This window comes from Chrysochloris asiatica, unplaced genomic scaffold (genome assembly GCF_000296735.1).
Source record: "Chrysochloris asiatica unplaced genomic scaffold, ChrAsi1.0 scaffold00373, whole genome shotgun sequence".
NCBI lineage: Eukaryota > Metazoa > Chordata > Mammalia > Afrosoricida > Chrysochloridae > Chrysochloris > Chrysochloris asiatica.
Genome location: NW_006408891.1, coordinates 1,407,102 through 1,428,578, shown reverse-complemented (window position 1 = coordinate 1,428,578; position 21,477 = coordinate 1,407,102). Strand labels below are relative to the sequence as shown.

General features: G+C 37.9%; 1 pseudogene; it reads left to right on the top strand.

Moving 5' to 3' along the window:
• Positions 1-14,858: 14,858 nt before the first annotated feature.
• LOC102832483 lies at positions 14,859-15,582 on the top strand (annotated as a pseudogene).
• The last annotated feature ends 5,895 nt before the right edge of the window (positions 15,583-21,477 follow it).

Genomic DNA, 21,477 nt, shown 5'->3' with positions numbered 1-21,477 from the left:
GGCCTTTCTTCCTAATCTGTCTTAGTCTGGACGCTCTGCTGAAACCTGTCCATCATTATAGCAACATACAAATCTCCACTTGAGATAGATGGTGTCTGTGCATGAGGTACATTGGCTGGGAACCTGAAAGGAAAATAATTCTGGAACACAAATGCCTTTGGACAATGCCTACAGTGATCATGGAGATTTTTAAGCAGTTAATTTAATTATTATAGAATTTTAAATTACATTTCAAAATCTTTCCATGTAACAATTAAGCTATGAACTATTTGGTACAAATCATTTTATCAGGTCAAAAGAGAAACTGTTGTTGTTGTGAAGTACTGTCAAGTCAGTTTCTGAGGTTACAAATATTTTCCAGAGCAGAAGGGCCACATCTTTCCCACAGGGAGCTGCTGAGGATCTCAAACAATGGATCTTTCCATTCACAGTTCATTGTTTATCGCATGGAGCCACCACATTCTCAAAAGAGACATACAGTAATATTAAGAATATCTTTAGTATTCGAGAAGAAATTATTTTATTTGTTCTTAAACTTTTTTCTTTAACTTCCAGTGGCAAAAATTTTTGATTATACAGCTTTAGTTTTATGGCTATGATATTAAAACTGACATTCTTCAATATAAGGATCCCAGGTGGCATTGTGGGCTAGGTGCTTGGTTCAAGAGGAGAAAAATTAGGCTGTTTGAGCTTGCAAAAATTTACAGTCTTTGTTATTGTTTTTCTTATGTGCCATCGAATCGGTACGGACTCATAGGGACCTTATGCACAACAGAACACAACACTGACTGGTCCTGCGCCATCCTGTCAATCAATGCTTCACTTCAACCCATTGCTGCTCCCACTGTGTCAATCCATCTCCTGGGGTCTTCCTCGTTTTCTCCCACCTCCCACTGTAGTAAACATGATCTCCTTCTCCAAGGGCTGGTCCCTCCTGATACATGTTCGAAGTATGAGAGAGAATGTCTGGCCATTCTGGTTTCCAAGGAGAATTGTGGCAAGGCTTCTTCCAACACAGACTTATTCTTTTGGTAGTTCATGGTATGTTTAATATTCTCCTCCAACACCATAACTCAAATGCATCAATATTTCTGTGGTCTTCCTTATTCACAGTGCGATGTTCATGTGCATATTAAGTTACTGTAAGGCACACCTTAGCCCACACAACTGACAACTTTGCTCTTGAGCACTTTTAAAGAGGTTTTGTGAAGCAGATTTTCTTAATGAAATACATCGTTTGATTTCTTGACTGTTGCTTCCTTGACTGTTGATGTGGATTTAAGCAAAATGAAGTGTTTGACAACTTCACTCTTTTCTACATTTATACAGATGTTGTGTATTGGTCCAGTGGTAAGGATTTTTGTTTTCTTAACAATGAGGCGCAACCCATACCAAAGGTTGTAGTCTTTTATTTTTATCAGTAAGTATTCTAAGTCCACTTTGCTTTCAGCAAGCAAGGTTGTATCAATTGTAATGAGTCTTCCTCCAATCCTGATACTACTTTCTTCATACAATTCAGCTTTTCGGATTATTTGTTCAGCAAACAGATTGAATAAGTATAGTGAAAGAATACAACCCTGGTGCACACTTTTCCTAATTTTAAACCATTCAATATTCCCTTATTATGTTTGAGTAACTGCCTCTTGTTTTATGTACAGTTTCCTCGTGACCAAAATTAAATGTTCCAGAATATTCATTCTCCTCAATGTTGTCCACATCTTGTCAGGATCTGCACAGTCGAAAGCCTTTGTGTAGTCAATAAGCACAGGTAAACATATTTCTGGTATTCTCTGCTTTCAACCACTGTCCATCTGACATGGACCAATTAAATATTCCTGTTCCTTTTCATTGCTCACTACTTTAACATTATAGAAACAAGGATTTATAATACATGGGATAATTACATCAGATCAGAGCTGATCAGATTAGATCACATCATGGGGGTTATTGCATCATATTAGAGCTCATAATAGAAGTGATGTTGTTGTTAGGTGCCATTGAGTTGGTACTGACTTTTGGTGACCCTATGAACAACAGAATGAAACACTGCCCAGTCTTGGGCCAACCTCACAATTGTTGCCACACTTGAGCCCATTGATGCTGCCATTTTGCCAATCCATCTCTCTGGGGGTCTTCCTCTTTTTCTCTGACCCTCCACCTTACCAAACATGATATCCTTCTCCAGCAACTGGTCTCTCCTTGACAATACGTCTGAAGTATGAGAGACAAAGTTTGGCCATCCTGGCTTCCAAGGAAGTTTGGCCATTCTAGCCTCCATGGAGGTGATAACTACATCTTAACTGGTAAATCACTGAGAATTCTAACATAGGTAAGTAGGCAGTAAACCTTGAGCTTCACATAATACTTTGTCTCCTCAAGCTGTCCTTTGAAATATATTTAGTTCTTTTATATAATCAATTCTTCCTTTTCTTTAGCTTCTTTACCTTCCAGAGCAAGTTTCAAGGTCTCTTCTGATATTCACATTTGTGTTTTCTTTCTATCCAGTCTTCTTTAACATTTTTTGGTTTCTTCATGTATAATGTCCTTGATGTAGTCTTACAACCCCTCTGGTCTTTGGGGCTTAATGTATCAAATAGATTCTTTGATTTGATTAAATCTCTAATTTCAGATTGAATATACTCAAGTTCATACTTCGGCATCCCTGAAATTGTTTTAATTTTCTTCACCTTCAATGTTAACTTGTATATGAGCAATTGATGGTCTGTTCCACAGGTAGCATCTGGCCTTGTTCTGAATGATGATATTGAGCTTCTCCATCATTTCTTGCCACAGATATAGCCAATTTTATTTCTGTACATTTCATCTAGCTGAAACATTTCTGTATTCCTTCAGTTGGGTTCTGATTAGTTCAGCCATAGCCATTCTCACTAGATCAAATAGGTAGCAGTTGTAAGCTTGGTAGCACACACACCCCTTCCTGCACTTCAGAACAACTGGCTCCTTCCCCCCACTCTCTCAGCCCTAGTCCACTATGGGCTAGGTTATTAACTGTAGGCTCAGGAATCCACATAGTTCCCTAAACTTCAGACCAACCAATCTTCCCTCTTCTCTCCCTCAACTAGTCTCTTCATTGCTACATTCTCTCCAACTTCTACTCATGAAGTGGATCCAGGTGGTCATCAGCAAGCATACCAGACTATCTGCTTGCCTGCTTCTTTTAACTTTCAGTCCTATAATCAGTATTTTCTCTGATGGCTGCAGACTTTCCCTGTCTCAGTGCATCCCATGTCAAAATGCTTGCAAAGAAAGCCAAAATGCCAGTCTGTTGGGTTTTTTTCTTTCTGCAGTTCTCCTTCAAAGATAAATCTGTTGCCAACATCCACAGCTGAATTATGTCATTCTAGGAGCTCTGGTAGCGTAGTGGTTACGAATCGGGCTGTGAACCTTAAGGTCAGCGGTTCGAAACTACCAGCCGCTCCGCGGGAGAAAGATGAGGCTTTCTACTCCCGTAAGGATTTACACCCTCGGAAACCCTGTACAGGGTCGCTATGGGTCGGAACCGACTCGACGGCACTTAACAACAACAACAACAACAACAATCAGTATTCTGGGAGGAGTTGTGGCACTGTGGATCAGCACTGGACTGCAAACCACAACATCAGCAGTTCAAACCCCCCAGCTGCTCTTTGGAAACCCTATACAGGGTCACTATGAGTCGAAACTGAGTCCACGGTGCTTAACAACAACAACAACCTCGGTGTCCTGGACTCCTGGTGTGGTGCTGTGGATTAATGTGCTGGACTGCAAAGTCAGCTTGAACTGCAAGGTCAGTGGTTCAAGCTCCTCAGAAACACAAGTCCAGTGCTTATCTTACAGCATCACACTAGGACACTGATGTTCTTGTTGTTAAGTGCCGTTTGTTGGTTCTGAAAGGTCGGTGGTTCAAACCCACCAGATACTACTCAGAAACCCAATACAGGATAGCTCTAAATTGGAACAAACTAAACAGCAATTAACAACACCATTAAATTGAACACTATGTGTTCCATTTCCTTGTTGAAAAGTTTCAATTTTCCTAGATTCATACATTCTACATTATGATGATTAATATATGCTTACAGCTTTTCCTTATTTTTAGTCTGCTACATCCGAAAATGAATGTCCCAGAAACTTTACTTCATCCTTGTCATTAATAATGACTCTGCTTTGTGATGACAGTTCTTCCGAGGTCATAGTCTGAATTCCTTCCCGTATTCCAGCAATGTATCAGACAATGTTCTGAGGCTGTGCATAACGATGTCATTGGCCAATTTTTCTATTAAGTGGATTTCCTATTCTGTCTTAGTCTTGAATAAATTACTTCCCAAACTGAGACAGTTGGCATGAATAACATGGCTGTCCAAAATCTAAATTAAACTCCATTTTTTAATCAAACTTCAGTTTTACCTAAAACTTTTGCCTTTCCTGCTCTAAAGAGATAATTCACTTTCTTATAAAATTTTAACTGTTTGTACCTCAAAAGGAATATGTGTCAAGATTTTAGCTTGTGTGATGGATTGTTTCCTGAAAGGTGTTTGCTAAGAGTGTTTGTGTAACATTTCCAAAAATAATTATTTAAATGTCCCAAGAGTTTAGGAAATAGAAGTGATAATATTAGGAAGGATTGTAGTCTAGCAACCCCCTGATGACTCTTTTTTAATGTAGTTACTTGTTTCTGTGAGTATGTAACCAATTGTTTATTCCACCTGATAAAAACCTTGCTCTCTTCTTTCAATTTGGAACACTATACTATCGTGTATGGTACTAGTGTGTGTCCCAGTTTGTGAATCTCTCTACTGTTCAGTGAAACTTTTTGCTTTCTCTTCTAACATAGTTTAAGTTTAGTGTTTTACTATAATCGTCTGGAAATTCTGCTGAATCCTGTCCATCATCATTGACTCTCCTGGTATTTGAAAAACCAGATCATAGCTTGTACCATTACAGCAACACACAGGCCACTACAGTACAACAGATGACAGACCTTGATCACAGTTGTTGTTATTAAGAGTCTTCTAGTCAGTTCTGACTCATAGCAACCCTGCATAGGGTTTCCAAGGAGCAGCTGGTAGGTACATTATAAAAGTCTGCTCCCCAGAAACACTTTATACAGAATCCTTATGAGTCAGAATCACTATGACTTGACGGCACTTAGCAATAACTTAACAAATAGATTATAGTACTGGGAAGATGTTAAAAAATTGCTTTTGTAAGCTGCCTCAAGGCTGTAGTGCCAAAAAGAAACTTGCCTTCTAATGTCACAGACTGAGAATTAATTGCTTTTGAAGTAATATCAATGAGAATGAAATAGTCCTCTGTTGACTGAAAGATCTAGGGAGAAGGGCAGTATCTGTTGTAAAGGAAAAATTCGTATAGTTATTTTGTCCAAAAGTGTGTAATAGAGTTTAACTCAGTTCTTGGTGAATTAGACTTTTTTCCCTGATATTTCTGTCTGAGAGTCCTATTAGTTTCCCTGACAAGCTCCTGATATATGTCTATGTTAATTGTTTGAAGCCATAAAACTGATAAAGTAATTTCTATCTCTGATTAAGTCAGGTTATGAAGGAAATACACTCCAAGGGGAAGAATCTTAACACAGATGGGTTCTGCATGAAGCAGGTCAATGGAACATTTCTTCATGACAAAGATATAATAAGAAAAAAAAAAAATTTAAGGGTCTGGAAGCTAGCTTTATCTGAACTTCCCAAGACCACTTTAAAGGCTGTTTGGGGAAAATGAGACCTTGGTACCAAGATGAATTTTCACACTCTGCTGAGATATCTGATTATTGCTGTGTAAACATCCACCAGTGATGTTTTATGATCCCACCTCAAGGCTTTAAAATTATGTTTGAGAGCACTTGTAACTAGCTTCTAAAATCAATGATTGTAATTCTTAATAACCAGTGCCCACCCTTCACTAATCCTATTTGTGACCTCAACCAAAAATTAACCAAATGACAATGTCAAAAATTATTTGTTTCACAAAATATATCTATTTGTGTGAGACATTTTTTAGTTTAAATCATCAGTTCTCACTTGTGTACACTGGTGTCTTCCTACAAAGTGTTCATTTTTTTCTTCTTTTGAATAAATTCCCTTAAATTCAATTTTTACAGACCAAGTGGATTCTTCTCTACAACATTGTTGATCTAAAGAATCAGCCTGGACCATAGAGCTTAATTACAATCTTCATAAAGTAAAAGCAAAGAGTTTTACTGAGAGACAGAGCAATGTGCAATGGTTCAAGAAGTTTTTAATCTGAAAGAGCAAAGAGTTTAAAGTGTTTATAATCATGTAAATATATGTTTTTAAGTGTACAGTCATGATGGCTTGGATTTATGTTTAAGAGTACAGCTGCTAACTGAAAGATTCATAGTTAATCCCATGGGAGAATGATGTGGCAGTCCATATTCTGAAAGATAACAGCCTTGGAAACTTTGGGGGCAGTTCTACTCTGTTCTGTGGGGTCACTATGAGTCAGAAGACCCAAACGAGATAGATTGATACAGAGGCAATAGCAATGGGCTCAAACGTAACAATAGTGAGGACAGTGCAGGATCACACAGTGTTTTGTTCTGTTGTGCATAGTTGGAACTCATTGGAAGGCACCTAACAACAACGAGTTAAAATCTATTGGAAGACAATCAGTTTGGGGATTTTAAGAATAGTTAAGTGCTAGATTTTCTTGATCCAGTCTAGCAAGAAATCCTTGTTACATATACATTCTTTATGATTCACAAACACTTTCTCAATACCTCCATGAAAAACATTCTCTGAAAAAAATTCTTTATAAATGGTGTTTTTGATTCCTTCATCGTTTCCTGACAGTGACTAAAGTCCCAAAGTTGGTTAGTTTCTCTATTCTACTCTAATGGTTACTTATCTAGCAGAGCACAGTGGAAATTTACAGATATAATAGGCCGTAGTCTACATAAGAGTTTAAATTTAAATTCTAAGCATTTGTTTGGGGAAGACTATGCTACGGGCTAATGTGCTGGACTGCAAAGTCAGTTTGAACCACAAGGTAGGTAGTTCAAGCACACCAGCCACTCCTAGGAAACCCTACACAGGATGACTATGAGTTGAAACTGACTCGATGACACTTAACCACCAACCACAATCACTGTTAACAATGTTAACCTTAACTCCATTTTGAGTTTTATGATATATTGGACCTCCATTGAGCTCTTTCTGTCTACAAGCTGGCAATATAAAAAGATTTACCCTCAAACAGAGTGTATTTAAAGGCAGAATATGATTCCACTAATCTGTCCACCCATCATCTGTATCTTTGTTGTACTATAGTGACTTATGTGTTGCTGTGATGCTATATGCTATACTATGAGCATTTTAAAAAACCAACAGGGTCATCCATAGTATACAGGTTTCACCTGAGCTTCCAGACTAAGACAGACTAGGAAGTAGGAGAGGCAGAATAGTTCTGAATGTGTAGTCACTGAAAACATTATGAGTAGCAATAGAACACTGTCAGATATAGTGCCAGAAGATAAGCCACTAAGGTTGAAAGGCACACAAAACACAATTGGGAAAGAGTTGCTTCCATAAAAAAGAGTTAACCAATGATGTGAATGGAGTAAAGCTTTGTTGACTCACCTTCATTTGCTGGTGGAGCACAAATCACAATGAGTAGAAACAGCTGCAAACACCATTAATACTCAGGACATGGAATGTATGAAGTATAAATCTTGAAAAATTGGAAGTTGTCAAAAATTAAATGAAATCAATAAACATTGATAATCTATGCATTAAAGAACTGAAATGGACTGGAATTAGCCATTTTGAATCAGGCAGTCATATGATTTACTTCAGGGAACATTAAATTGAAGATGAATGATGTCATATTTGTAAAAAAAAAAAAAAAAAAAAATTCAAGATCTATTATAAATTACATTGCTGTGTGTTCGTTTAATAGCCCTACATCTACAAGGAAGACTTTTCTGTCAGTTTGTCATCTTGTAGTGGATTGCATGTTGATGGTATTCTAGATGCTATGTCATCAGTGTTTTATATATCAGCAAGGACATCCATGGTAGACAGCTTTCAGCTGAGCTTCCAGACTAAGGCAGACTAGGGTTTCATTGGAAATCCTATGAAGAAAGAGGAATGGACTACTTCTGAATATTTAGTCACTGAAAATCTTAAGAATAGAAGTGGAACATTGTCAGATACCATCAGAATACTGAATATTGAAACATGATGAGGAGCACCAGAATATTGTCAGATAATAGTGCCGGAAAGACGAGCCCTCCAGTTGGAACAAACTCAAAATAACACTGAGAAAGAGCTGACTTCTCAAGGTGGAATTGAACATGATGACATAAATGGAGTAAGGCTACTGGAATCTTCATTTGCTGATAAGGTGCAACTCAAAAAGAGGAGAAATAGTTGTAAACACCCATTAATAGTTAGAATATGAAATGTTTGAAGTAAGAATCTAAGAAATTAGAAGTTGTAAAAATGAAATGACATGCATAAATATCAATATCATAGGTATTGTTGCTGTTGTTGTTAAATGCAATCCAGTTGGTTCCAACACTGGTGAACCTGTATAGGGTTTCCATGGAGCAGCTGGTGTGTTTGAACTTCCTATACTGTGCTTCACAATCCAATGCTGATCCTACTGCACCATACTAGGAGTCCATCTTAGACATTAGTGAACTTAAATGGGCTAGAATAGGCCATTTTAAATTGACAATCACATGATTTATTATGCTAGGAATGACAAGTTGAAGAGGGAAAGCATCACATTCCTCATCAAATGAGCATTTCAAGATCTATCTTGAAGTGCAACATGGTCTGTGATCGTTATAAGCCTACAAGGAAGACGAATTAATACAACTATTATTCAAATTTACATACATACAATTAAAGCCACTGATGATGAAATTAAAGAATTCTACCAATGTCTTCTTCAGTCTGAAAAATGTATTATTAGATGTACTGATAATTATTGGCAATTGGAATGTGAAGTTTGGACACAAAGAGGAAGGATCAGTAAATGATGCTAGAGATCGATTGATAGAATTTTGCAAGACCAATCACTTTTTCATTGCCAGTAGCATTTTTAAAGAATAAAACACGACTATACAAATAGGCTCACCAGACTGAATACACAGAAATCAAATTGACTACTTTTGTGGGAAAGCACTATAGAAAACCTCCTTATTATCAGCTTAAACAAGGCCAGGGACAGACTGTGGAAGAGGTCATCAATTGCTTATATGCAAGTTAAGTCTGAAGCTGAGGAAAATTAAACAAATCCATGACAGCCTAAATATGACCTTGATAACATCCCACCTGAATCTAGAGATGCTTTTGAGAAGAAATTCGCTGCATTAGACACCAATGCCTGAAGATTTCAAGAAGATCATACAAGAAGAAAGCAAAAGGTCATTAAGAAAACAGAAAAACTGCATGGACGAAACTGGATGTCAGAAGAGACTCTGAAACCTGCTATTCAGCATAGAGATGTTAAAACAAATGGAAAAACAATGAGACGGTAAAGGAGCTGAACGGAATATATTACAATAAAATGTGCAAAGATCTGAAGTTAGAAAATCAAAAGATAAGAATATGCCAAACATTTCTGAAGGTGAAAGAACTGAAGAAAAAAGTCAAACTTCAACTTGCAATACTGAAGGATTCTATGAGCAAAATACTGGATGATGCAGAAAGCATCTAAAGAAGATGTAAGAAGAGGGCTTAATTTCAGATTGGGGAGAAGTGCAGTGAGGACCTCTGTCAGCAATAACGCAGAATACCAGATGAAGCAGGTTCAGGGGACGGCCCCAGAACTTGAACTACATATAAAGGAATATTTAGAAAGTTTGAAGGCTTACAGCTAGTGGAATTTGTAGCAGAAGCAAGAAAACGGGTGTGGGTTTTTTTTCTGATGTCATCCTCAGCAACTCCTGAGTGGCCATCTTGGGTGAGACAGAGTGGAAGAAGGATCAGAGCCACTGCAGATGCCTGACCAATCCTCGGAGATAAAGGTGTGGATATTCTCTCTCTCTCTTTTTTTTTTTTGGCTCTGTTCCTTGGTTTCTCATTGTTTGTGCACCTCCATTCTGATGATTAGAGGGGTTTCCTGAGCAAATGAACAACCCCCTCACTCTTGAAGGGTTCTACTATGCATGTGCAAAGATCTGCTCAGAATATAAAGGGAAAGTTTCCAATTAAAACCAAACGGCAGCACAAAACAGATACAGCCAGCCCTGAACTGTTAATCAAAAGGAAAAAGGTCTGAACAGAGGTTGTGGAGTGGAAGAGAGACAGAGTAAAAAGGAAACAGGCCAATAATTAAATCCTGAGTTACATCATAAGGACCAACAGTGATATCTTGAAATTTATCACGTGGCCTTGAAGGCAAGAAGACAAAAAGACATATTTTACTACGTAATTTTTTTCCCTTTACCTTTTCTGCAATGACAGACTATAAAACCCAATCTGTTATTTTTGCTGTTTTGTTTTTTGTCCCCTCTTTACCTTTGTTGTTGTTGTTAAGTGCCGTCGAGTCGGTTCCGACCCATAGCGACCCTGTACAGGGTTTCCGAGGGTGTAAATCTTTACGGGAGTAGAAAGCCTCATCTTTCTCCCGCGGCACGGCTGGTAGTTTCGAACTGCTGACCTTAAGGTTCGCAGCCCGATTTGTAACCACTACGCTACCAGAGCTCCTTTTTACCTTTAGGGGATACTTTATCTCCCTATATTACCCAAGATGAGACAACAACTGCAGTCATATATTCAAGCTACAATCACATGCTATAAAATCCCACTATCCAGGCAAGAGTCAATACCAACTGCTACACCCTAGATAGGCAGCCAACACCTGCTACAGTTACTCTGAGTTGAGTAATAAGAAGAGTGAAAAGGGAAGCCATCTCCTGATCACAGCTACATGGATGCAATCAGAAAGCATAATAAAACATCAACATACATTTATCTAATTATTGAGGTCACAGCCAACTATTGAAGATGCTCAAGAAACAGATGACCATATCAGCACATTTCCAGGAACAAGCAGAATGACTGAGATAGAGGAGCATGAGATAGATCTAGACATCACATTGGAAGGAGAGCAGGCTTTAGAAATGCCTGAGAAGGAAGTCAGCAGAATGATAATGAGGTGCATCCAAGTGCTCCACAGAGGGCTTGAGAAAAATAAGAAAGAAGTCAGGAAAGCACTATAGGAGCAATCAAATAAGATAGATATAGCATTGGAAACAATTCAAAATCTGCAAAAGGTAGTCCAAATGATTAATAATAAAATATCACTAATGGACAATGATCTGAAAGGGCAAAGGAGTAGAATTGAAGAGATGGAAGCCAAAACTAGCAAGCTGGAAGAAAAATTTCTCAATACTGCTAAGATAGAAGAGCAAGCAGAAAAAAGGATTCATAAAAATTGAAGAAAGTCTAAGATTCATGTGGGACAACACGAAGAGGAGTAACTTAAAAATTATTGGCATTCTGGAACAGAGAGAATTGCATGAGTCCACAGAAGAGATAGTTGAAAACTCCTGGAAGAAAATTTCCCTAACATCTGATAAATGAAAAGATAAGCATTCAAGAAGCTCAATGAACCTAGCCCAAGAGAAATTCACCAAGACATATAATAATCAAGTTCTCCAAAATCAAAGACAAGAACAGAATCCTGAAATCAGCTAAGGAAAAGAGAAGTGGTAATTACAAAGGCAAGCAAATCAGATTAAGCTTGGATCTCTCAGCAGAAACCATGCAGGCAAGAAGGCAATGGGGAGACATATATTAAACCCTGAAAGAAAAAAAAAAACTGCCAACCAAGAATCCTTTACCCAGCAAAGCTGTCAATCAAATATGCTGGTGCAATAAAAATATTACCTGGTAAACAGAAGCTAAAGGACTTTGCCAAAGCCAACCCAGCACTTCAAAGCATCATATAAGGAGTTCTTTGGACTGAGAACCAACAAGAACAGACAACAATGAGAAACTGACATACATGGCAGGCCCACCAGGAACTCAATCAACAAATGGAAGAGTCAATAAAAGAACAAAACTATAAGAACAAATTTAGAGGCTCTGAGAGGTCAGTTTATGATAAAAACAATCACAATATGAAAGAAGGTAAAAACAAAGGCACAGATACCCAGATGGTGAGGAGGTCAGGTAGATTACAGAATAAAATAGACTGTTTTAAATGGAGGGGAAAGTTAATAGAATATAAGGTAACCTCAAAGAAAACTTATACTTCACAACACACCAAGAAAATTAAAATCCAAGAAGAACGTGGAAACATTAAAACTATGAAGAAACTGGCAAGGGAGAACACACACACAAAAAACCATGAACTCAGCACAGGAAGATATGCAAAACAAAGAAACCAGCAGCACCACACACAAAAAAAAAAAATCAGAAATTAAGTCATACCAATTGATAATTACACTGAATGTCAATGGATTAAATTCAAAGTTAAGAGACAGAGAGTGGTGGAATGGATAAGTAAACAAGTTCCTTCAATATGCTGTATGCAAGAAATACACTTTACACACAAAGACAAAAACAGACTAAAAGTTAAAGGATGGAAAAAAATATACCAAGCTAATTGCAATAAAAAACAAGCAGGAGTGGCAATAATAATTTCTGATAAAATAAACTTTAAGACAAAATCCAGCATAAGAGATAAAGATGGGCATTATCTCATTACTAAAGGGTCAAATGAACAAGATGACATAACCATAATAAATAACTATGCTCCCAATGAAAGAGCTCCAAAATATGCAAATGCCAATAGATTTGAAGAAAGAAATAGACAAATCTACAATAATTGTGGGAGATTTTAATACACCACTTTCAAAAAAGGATAGAACATCCAGAAAAAAACATGACAAAGACACAGAGAAACTAAACATTACAATCAGCCAACTGGACCTCATACATATGTATAGAGCATTCAACCCAACAACAGCACAATACACATTCCTGTTCCAGTGCACATGGAACCTTCTCTAGAATGTGACCATGTGTTAGGTCACAAAACAAGCCTCCATAAATTTATAAATATCAAAATACTACAAAAGCATCTTCTCAGATCAAAATGCTATCAAATTAGAAATCAACAATAGGAAGAACAAGGAAATAAAATCAAATACATGGAAATAACACTCTGCTGAAAGCGACTAGGTAGTAGAAAAAAATAAAACGTGAATTCACAATGTTCCTAGAAACAAATGAGAACAAAAACAAAACATATCAAAATCTTTGGGACACGGCAAACCAGTACTGAAAGGACAATTTATTGCAATAAACGCACATATCCAAAAAGAAGAAAGAACCAAAATTAACACATTAACACAAATCTCCAACAACTAGAAATAGACCAGCAGAGTAAACCTACAGTCAACAGATAAAAGGAAATAGTAGAGATTAGAGCAGAAATAAACAAGATAGAAAACAGAAAAACTATAAAAAGAATCAACAGGACAAAAAGCTGGTTCTTTGAAAGATATTAATAAAATCGACAAACCATTGGTAAACCTAACAGAAGAAAAGAGGGAGAAGACACAAATAACACATAAAAGAAACCACATGGGTGATGTCACACAGAACCAATAGAAATAAAGAAGATGATAACAGAATATTATGAAGAGTTGTACTCCAATAAATTTGAAAATCTAGAGGAGATGGATACATTGTTAGAAAAGCACAACCTACCTAAACTTACACAGAGTGAAGTAGAAAATTTTAATAGACCTCGAACAAAGAAAGAACTTGATAGGTCATCAAAAAACTACCAACCATAAAAAGTCCATGTCGGTCCAGAAGGCTTCACTGGTGAGTTTCATCAAACGTCCAGGGAAGAGCTGTCACCAACCGTACTCAAATTATTACAGAATATAGGAGAGGATGGGAACTTCCTAATACATTCTATGAAGCAAGCATAGCCCTCAGACTAAAAATTGAAAAGGATGTCACTAAGAAAGAAAACTACAGACCAATATCCCTCATGAACAGAGATGCAAAAGTTGTCAACAAATTCATAGCAAACAGAATTCAACAACACATTTAAAAAATGATACATCATGACCAAGTGTGATTCATATCAGGGATGCAAAGAAGGTTCCACATTAGAAAAACAATAAATTTAATTAACCATATAAATAAGAAAAAGGAAAAGAAACACATAATCATATCAATTGATGCAGAAAAGGCATTTGACAAACTCCAACATCCATTCCTGTTAAAAACACTCAACAAAGTAGGAATTGAAGGGAAACTCCTCAACTTAATTAAGAGTATATATGCAAAACCAACAGCCAACATCACTCTCAATGGAGAGAAAATGAAAACCTTCCCTTTGCAAACAGGAACCAGACAAGGATGCCCTTTACCACCACTCATATTCAATATTGTGTTGGAAGTCTTAGCCAGAGATATAAGGCAAGATAGGGAAATTAAAGGCATCCAAATTGGCAAAGAGGAAGTAAAATCCTCTTTATTTGCAGATGATATGATTCTTTGCATAGAAAACACCCAAAATTCAGCATAAAAAAAAAAAACTGGAACTCATTGGAAGATTCAGCAAAGTGAATTCAGCAGGATTCAAGATAAACATACAAAAATCAGTTGGATTACTCTATACAAATAATAATAGCTCTGAAAAGGAAATTAGGAAAGCAATACCATTTAAAATAGCCACCCAAAGGATGAAATATTTAGGAATAAATGTAACCAGAGAAACAAGGGACTTATACAAAGAAAACTACAGAACACTATTACAAGAAACCAAAAGAAACTTACAAAAATGGATGAATCGCCCCTTGGATCTCGGAGTAGCCACTGCTGCCTTTTCCTACTCCTGCCATGTTTCTTACCCAGCCTGAGTATAACAGAGGCATGAATACTTTTTCTCCTAAAGGAAGATGATTTCAAGTAGAGTATGCCATTGAGGCTATAAAGCTTGATTCCACATCCATTGGGATCCAGACAGCACAGGATGTATGTCTAGCTGTGGAGAAGAGAATTACCTCCCCACTCATGGAGCCCAGCAGTATTGAGAAAATTGTGGAGATTGATGCTCACATAGATTGTGCCATGAGTGGACTAATTGCTGATGCTAAAATTTTAATTGATAAAGCCAGAGTGGAGACATAGAACCATTGGTTCGCCTGCAATAAAACAATGACAGTGGAGAGCGTGACCCAAGCTGTGTCCACTCTGGCTTTACAGCTTGGAGAAGAAGATTCAGATCCAGATGCCATTTCTCATCCCTTTGTAGTAGCACCGTTATTTGGAAATGTAGATGAGAAAGGACCCCAGATGTTTCATATGGACTCATCTGGAACCTTTGTACAGTGTGATGCTCGAGCAATTGGCTCTGCTTCAGAGGGTTGCCAGAGTTCCTTGTAAGTAGTTTACCACAAGTCAATGACACTGAAAGAAGCCATCAAATCTTCACTCATCATTCTCAAACAAGTCATGGAGGAGAAGTTAAATGCAACCAATATAAACAGGTCACAGTGCAGCCTGGCAGATATTCCACATGTTCATAAAGGAAGAACTTGAAGAGGTTACCAAGGACATTTAAGGAAATGTGATCCTCAGAACTTCTCTGGGACAATTTCAGTTCTTCTAGTTGCTCTCAAAGTTTATTTACAGCACCTGTTCTTGGGGAAATCTCCAGTGCATGTCAATTTTGTTTTTTTATGATGTCTGTACATAAAGTCATTTCTGAAATAGAGAGAATTTTTAAATATTAAAAAAAAGGAATAATCTACAATGCTCCTGGATAGGAAGAGTTAACATTGTGAAAATGTCAAAACTGCCCAAAGCAATCTACACATATAATGCAATCCCAATCCAGATTCCAATGACCTTCTTTAGAGAGATGGAAAAAAAACAATTACAAACTTATATGGAAAGGAAAGAGACCTAGGAAAAGCATAGCACTGCTTATGAAGAACAAGTTGGAAGCCTGTCACTCCCTGATTTCAATATATAGTACATAGCTACAGTGGTCAAAACAGCCTGGATAGGTCAATGGAACAGAACTTAGAATCCAAAAATAAACCCATCCACAACAGCCAATTGATCTTTGGCAAAGGACCAAAGTACATTGAATGGGGAAGACACAATGCCTTCAAAAGATGGTATAGTAGAACTGGAAACTGATATGCAAAAGATTGAAACAAGATCTTTACAACACGCCATATACAAAAACCAACTCAATATGGATTAAAGACCTAAATATGAATCCCTGAATTATAAAAATAATCAATGAAAAAATGAGGACAAATTTAAGGGCTCTAATACAGGACACACAGACTATCAAACATTGCAAAAATTATACAAGCAAAAGAAGACAAAGTAGATGGTTGGGGCATTCTAAAAATTAGAAACCTATGTGCATCAAAGGATTTCACCATAGGAGTACAAAACGTGTAAAAAGGGAGCCCACCGATGGGAAAAATTTTTTTGCAATGACAATCAGACAAGGGACTAATTTCTAAAACATATAGGAAACTACAACATTTCTACAAGAAAAAGACAAATAACCCAATTAAAAAATGGGCAAAGGGCATGCACAGACACTTCAACAAGGAAGAGATTCAGGCAACCAACAAACATATGAAGATATACTCAAAATCATTAGCCATTATTTTTGTTGTTGTTAGGTGCCATTGAGTCAATACTGACTCATAGCAACCCTATGTACAACAGAACAAAACACTGCCCAGTCCTGGGCCAATCTCACAATTGTTGCCATGCTTGAGCCCATTAATGTTACCACTTGGCCAATCCATCTCACTGAGGGTCTTCCTGGTTTTCTCTGACCACCCCCCTTACCAAACATGATATCCTTCTCCAGCGACTGCTCCTCCTGACAATATGTCCGAAATATGAGAGACAAAGTTTGGCCATCCTGGCCCCCAAGGAGCACTCTGGCTGCACTTCTTCTAACACAGATCTGTTGGTTCTTTTGAAAGCCAATGGCACTTTCAATATTCTCCTCCAACACCATAACTCAAATTCATCAATTCTTATACAGTTGTCCTTTTTCTCTGTCCAGCTTTCACATGCATATGAGGTTATAGAAAATACCATGGCTTGGGTCAGGTGCACCTTAGTCCTCAATCTGATATCTTTGCTCTTCAACACTTTAAAAAAGGTCTTTTACAGCAGATTTGCCTAATTTAATATGTCATTTGATTTCTTGACTGCTGCTTCCATGAGTATTGATAGCTGATCCAAGAAAAATGAAATCCTTGACAACTTCAATCTTTTCTCTGTTGATAAGAATGTTTATTGGTCCAGTGGTGAGAACTTTTGTTTTCTTTACATTGAGATGCAATACATATTGAAGGCTTTGCTCTTTGATCTTCATCAGTAAATATCTTAAGTCCTCTTCACTTTCAGCAAGCAAGGTTGCATCATCTGCGTATTGTAGGTTGTTAATGAGTCTTCCTCCAATCCTGATGCCATGTTTTTTCTTCATAGAACCCAGCTTCTCGGATTATTTTCTCAGCATACAAGTTGAATAAATATGGTTAAAGAATACAACCCTGTTGCATACCTTTCTTAATTCTAAACCATTCAGTGTTCCCATGCTCTGTTTGAATAACAGCCTCTTGCTCCATGTACAGATTCCTCATAAGTACAATTAAGTGTTCAAGAATACTCATACTTCACAATGTTGTCCATAACTTGTCATGAGCCTCACAATCAAAAGCCTTTGCATAGTCAGTAAAACACAGGTAAACATATATCTGGTATTCTCTGTTTTTAGCCAAGATCCATTGGACATCAGCAATAATATCTCTCGTTCCACAGCCTCTTCTGAATCCAGCTTGAACCTCTGGAAGTTGCCTAGCAATGTATGCTTGCAGCCGTTTCTATATTATCCTTAGCAAAACTTTACTCACATGGAATGTCAAAGATATTGTCTGATGATCTCCTCATTCTACTGGGTCACCTCTCTTTGGAATGGGCACAAACACGGATCTCTTCCAATCAGTAGGCCATATAGTTGTCTTCCAAATTTCTTGGCATAAATGAGTGAGTGCCTCCAATGCTGTCTTACTTTCTTGAGATGTAAATCAAAACAACAATGAGATATCATCTCACAGCATGATATCAGTGAATAATAGCAAAGCTCAAAATAGCAGAGGACAATAAATGCTGGGGAAGATGTGAAGAGACTGGGACCGTCCTACATTGCTGGTGGGAATGCAAAATGATGCAACCTCAGAAAGTTGGAAAAATGAAATACCATATGATCCAGTAATTCCTCTACTTGGTATATATCTGCAAGAAATATGAGCCATAACACGAGTAGATATATGCACACCATTGTTCATTGCAGCATTATTCACAATAGAAAAAAAGATGAAGACAGCTTAAGTGCCCATCGATGGAAGATTGGATAAACAGACTTTGGTACATACACACAATGGAATACTATGCTACCTTGAAGAATAACAAGGAAGCTGCAAGCCACCACATAGCATGGATGAACCTTGAGGACATTAAGCTGAGTAAAATTAGTCAGTCACAAAAGGACAAGTACTGTATAAGACCATTATTGTAAAAGCTTAAGAAAAGATGGTGGTGGTAGTTGTTTGCCATGGAGTCAGTTCTGACTCAGTGACCTGTACAGGGTTTACAATGCTGTAAATATTTATGGAAGCAGAAAGCCTCATCTTTATCCCATGGAACAGCTGGTAGTTTTGAACTGCTTTCCTTGAGGTTAGCAGTCCAACTGGTAAGCACTATGCTACTAGATCTCCTTTAAGAAAAGATATGCATACTAAAAGGGAAAAAAAAAAATTCTTTGTTGGTTACTGGTGGGGGTTGGGTGGGGGCTTAAGGGGTGGAGAGAGGGGATGGTAGAGCACAGGGTAGTGGGTAGACACATCATAGTTTGGGTATTGGGAGGGCAATGCGCAAGAAGGGGGAGGAGGTAGAAGAACAAGGAAGACAGGGGAACCCTGAGGCAGGTTTTCATAGACTAAATGGGACAGAGGTAAATAGTGATGTATGCTCAACCTTGGAACAACAGGGCTCTGTGATTTAGGGATCGAGGCATAGTCTTAAGAGGTGAAATGATGTTAAGATGCTTGACTGACAAATGAATATTGGTTTCCCTTGCTTACTTGTGTAAAATGGACACTTTAGTTGGATATAAAGGAACGTAAGGAGACATGATTACAGAGAGCTTGTAAGCCTATCTTCAGCCTGTAACTGATTGGAATACCTAAACTGATTGGGATTCTAGAACTTGCCCAGTGAAATAGACTTCTTGTGGATCCTTTGCAGTAAATAGGACCTTAGGTGGAATTTTGAGGCCCATGCAGAACCTTCTGAGGTGGGACATTCCCATTAGAAAAGACTAACAGACCAGCATAAAACAGCTAGGGCAATACAAGATACATCTTCAAAGAAAGATTAGCAGGAAAAATCCATAACAAAAATGGCAGTTTGATTGGCTACTACAAGAACAAACAAGTTCGCTAGGAAGCCATCAAGGCAAGCAATCAAGTCCCTTTGGGAAAAAATCCCTCTCCAAGACTGAAATTCAAAAGGAACACATGAACAGGCATGTAATCTTGCTGGCAACCATGTTGGTCTACTGGTGAGTGGAAGATGGTGAAAAGCAGCAATGAAGAAATGGGCTGAGTTCAACCACGTTCCATAGACTTCCTTTGACCAGGAGATGAGAGAGAGAAGAGGACAGGCTGGTTGGTCCAAAGTGTGGTGAGAGCTGGGGACTACTGAGCCTATGGTCAATAACATAGCTACGGAGGGCTAGAACTGAGAGTGAAGCATCCAGCTGATATGAAATGAGGGGAGATGCATAAGAATGCCCAAACTTGCAGATAGTAGCCGTTTGACATTGTCTTGATGGCTTGATAATCAGAACTAAACTACAGGAAGATTAAAAAAAAAAAAATTGATAAAGGAAATTAATATAAATTGCTACAATTTAATGAACTTGATCTATACTTATGGATGTAGTAGCTCAAAATACCAACTGAGAGGGAAGGAGTCTTCACATCAAGTTATCAATACTATCCCCTCTGTGTTCCAACTTAGAAACGCGTTACCTAAAATATGGGTGCAAAAGCATGAAGTGACTGGCTTACACGTTTTCAAGAGGAAGCTTGGTTTAAAAGTATGTGGCGGAAGGTAGAGCCCCCACAGCATAGTTTTCATTTTGTCTAGGCAAATCTGGTGACAAGAGACGGGGATAAGAGTCTTAGGATTCAATGTTGTTGTTGTTATTGTTAGGTGCCATCAAGTCAGCACCGACTCATAGCGACCCTATGTGCAGCATAATGAAACAATATCCAATCCTGGGCCAACCTCACTACCGTTGCCACATTTGAGTCCAGAAATGCTGCTGCCTGGCCAATCCACCTCCTTGGGGGTCTTCTTCTTTTCCTCTGACCCTCCATCTTACCAACCATGATATCCTTCTCCAGCAACTGTTACCTCCTGACAATATATCCAAAGTATGAGAGACGAAGTTTGGCCATCTTGGCCTGCAAGGAGCACTCTGGCTGCACTTCTTCCAAAACAGATCTATTGGTTCTTTTGGGAGCCCATGGCACATTTAATATTCTCCTCCAACACCATAATTCAAAGACATAAATTTCTTCTAGGATCTTCCTTATTCATTGTCCAGGCTTCGCATCCATATGAGGTTATTGAAAATACCATGGCTTGGGTCAGGCACACCTTAGTCTTCAGGCTGACATCTTTGCTCTTCAACACTTGAAAAAGTTCTTGTGCAGCAGATTTGTATAATGCATTACATCGCATGATCTCTTGACTGCTCTTTCCGTGAGTGTTGGTAGTTGATCCAAGAAGAATGAAGTCCTTGACAGCTTCAATCTTTTTTCCATTGATAAGAATGTTGTTTATTGATCCAGTGGTGAGGATTTTTGTTTTCTTGACATTGAGATGTAATCCATATCGAAGGCTGTGCTCTTTGATCTTTACCAGTAAATGTTTTAAGTCTTCTTCACTTTCAGCAAGCAAGGTTGTATCACCTGCATATCGCAGGTTGTTAATGAGTCTTCCTTCAATCCTGATGCCACATTTTTCTTAATAGAACCCATCTTCTCATGTTATTTGTTCAGCATACAGGTTTAATAAGTATGGTGAAAGAATACAACCTTGTTGCACACCTTTCTTAATTTAAAAAATTCAGTGTTCCCATGCTCTGTTCGAACAACTGCTTCTTGGTCCAGGTACAGATTCCTCATGAGTACAATTAAGTGTTCTGGAATACCATACTTCGCAATGTTGTCCATAGCTTGTCATGATTCACACAATCAAATGTGTTTGTGTAGTCAATAAAGTATAGATAAACATCTTTCTGATATTCTATGCTTTCAGCCAAGATCCATCGGACATCAGCAATGATATCTCTCATTCCATGGCCTCTTCTGAATCCAGTTTGAACCTCTGGAAGTTCTCT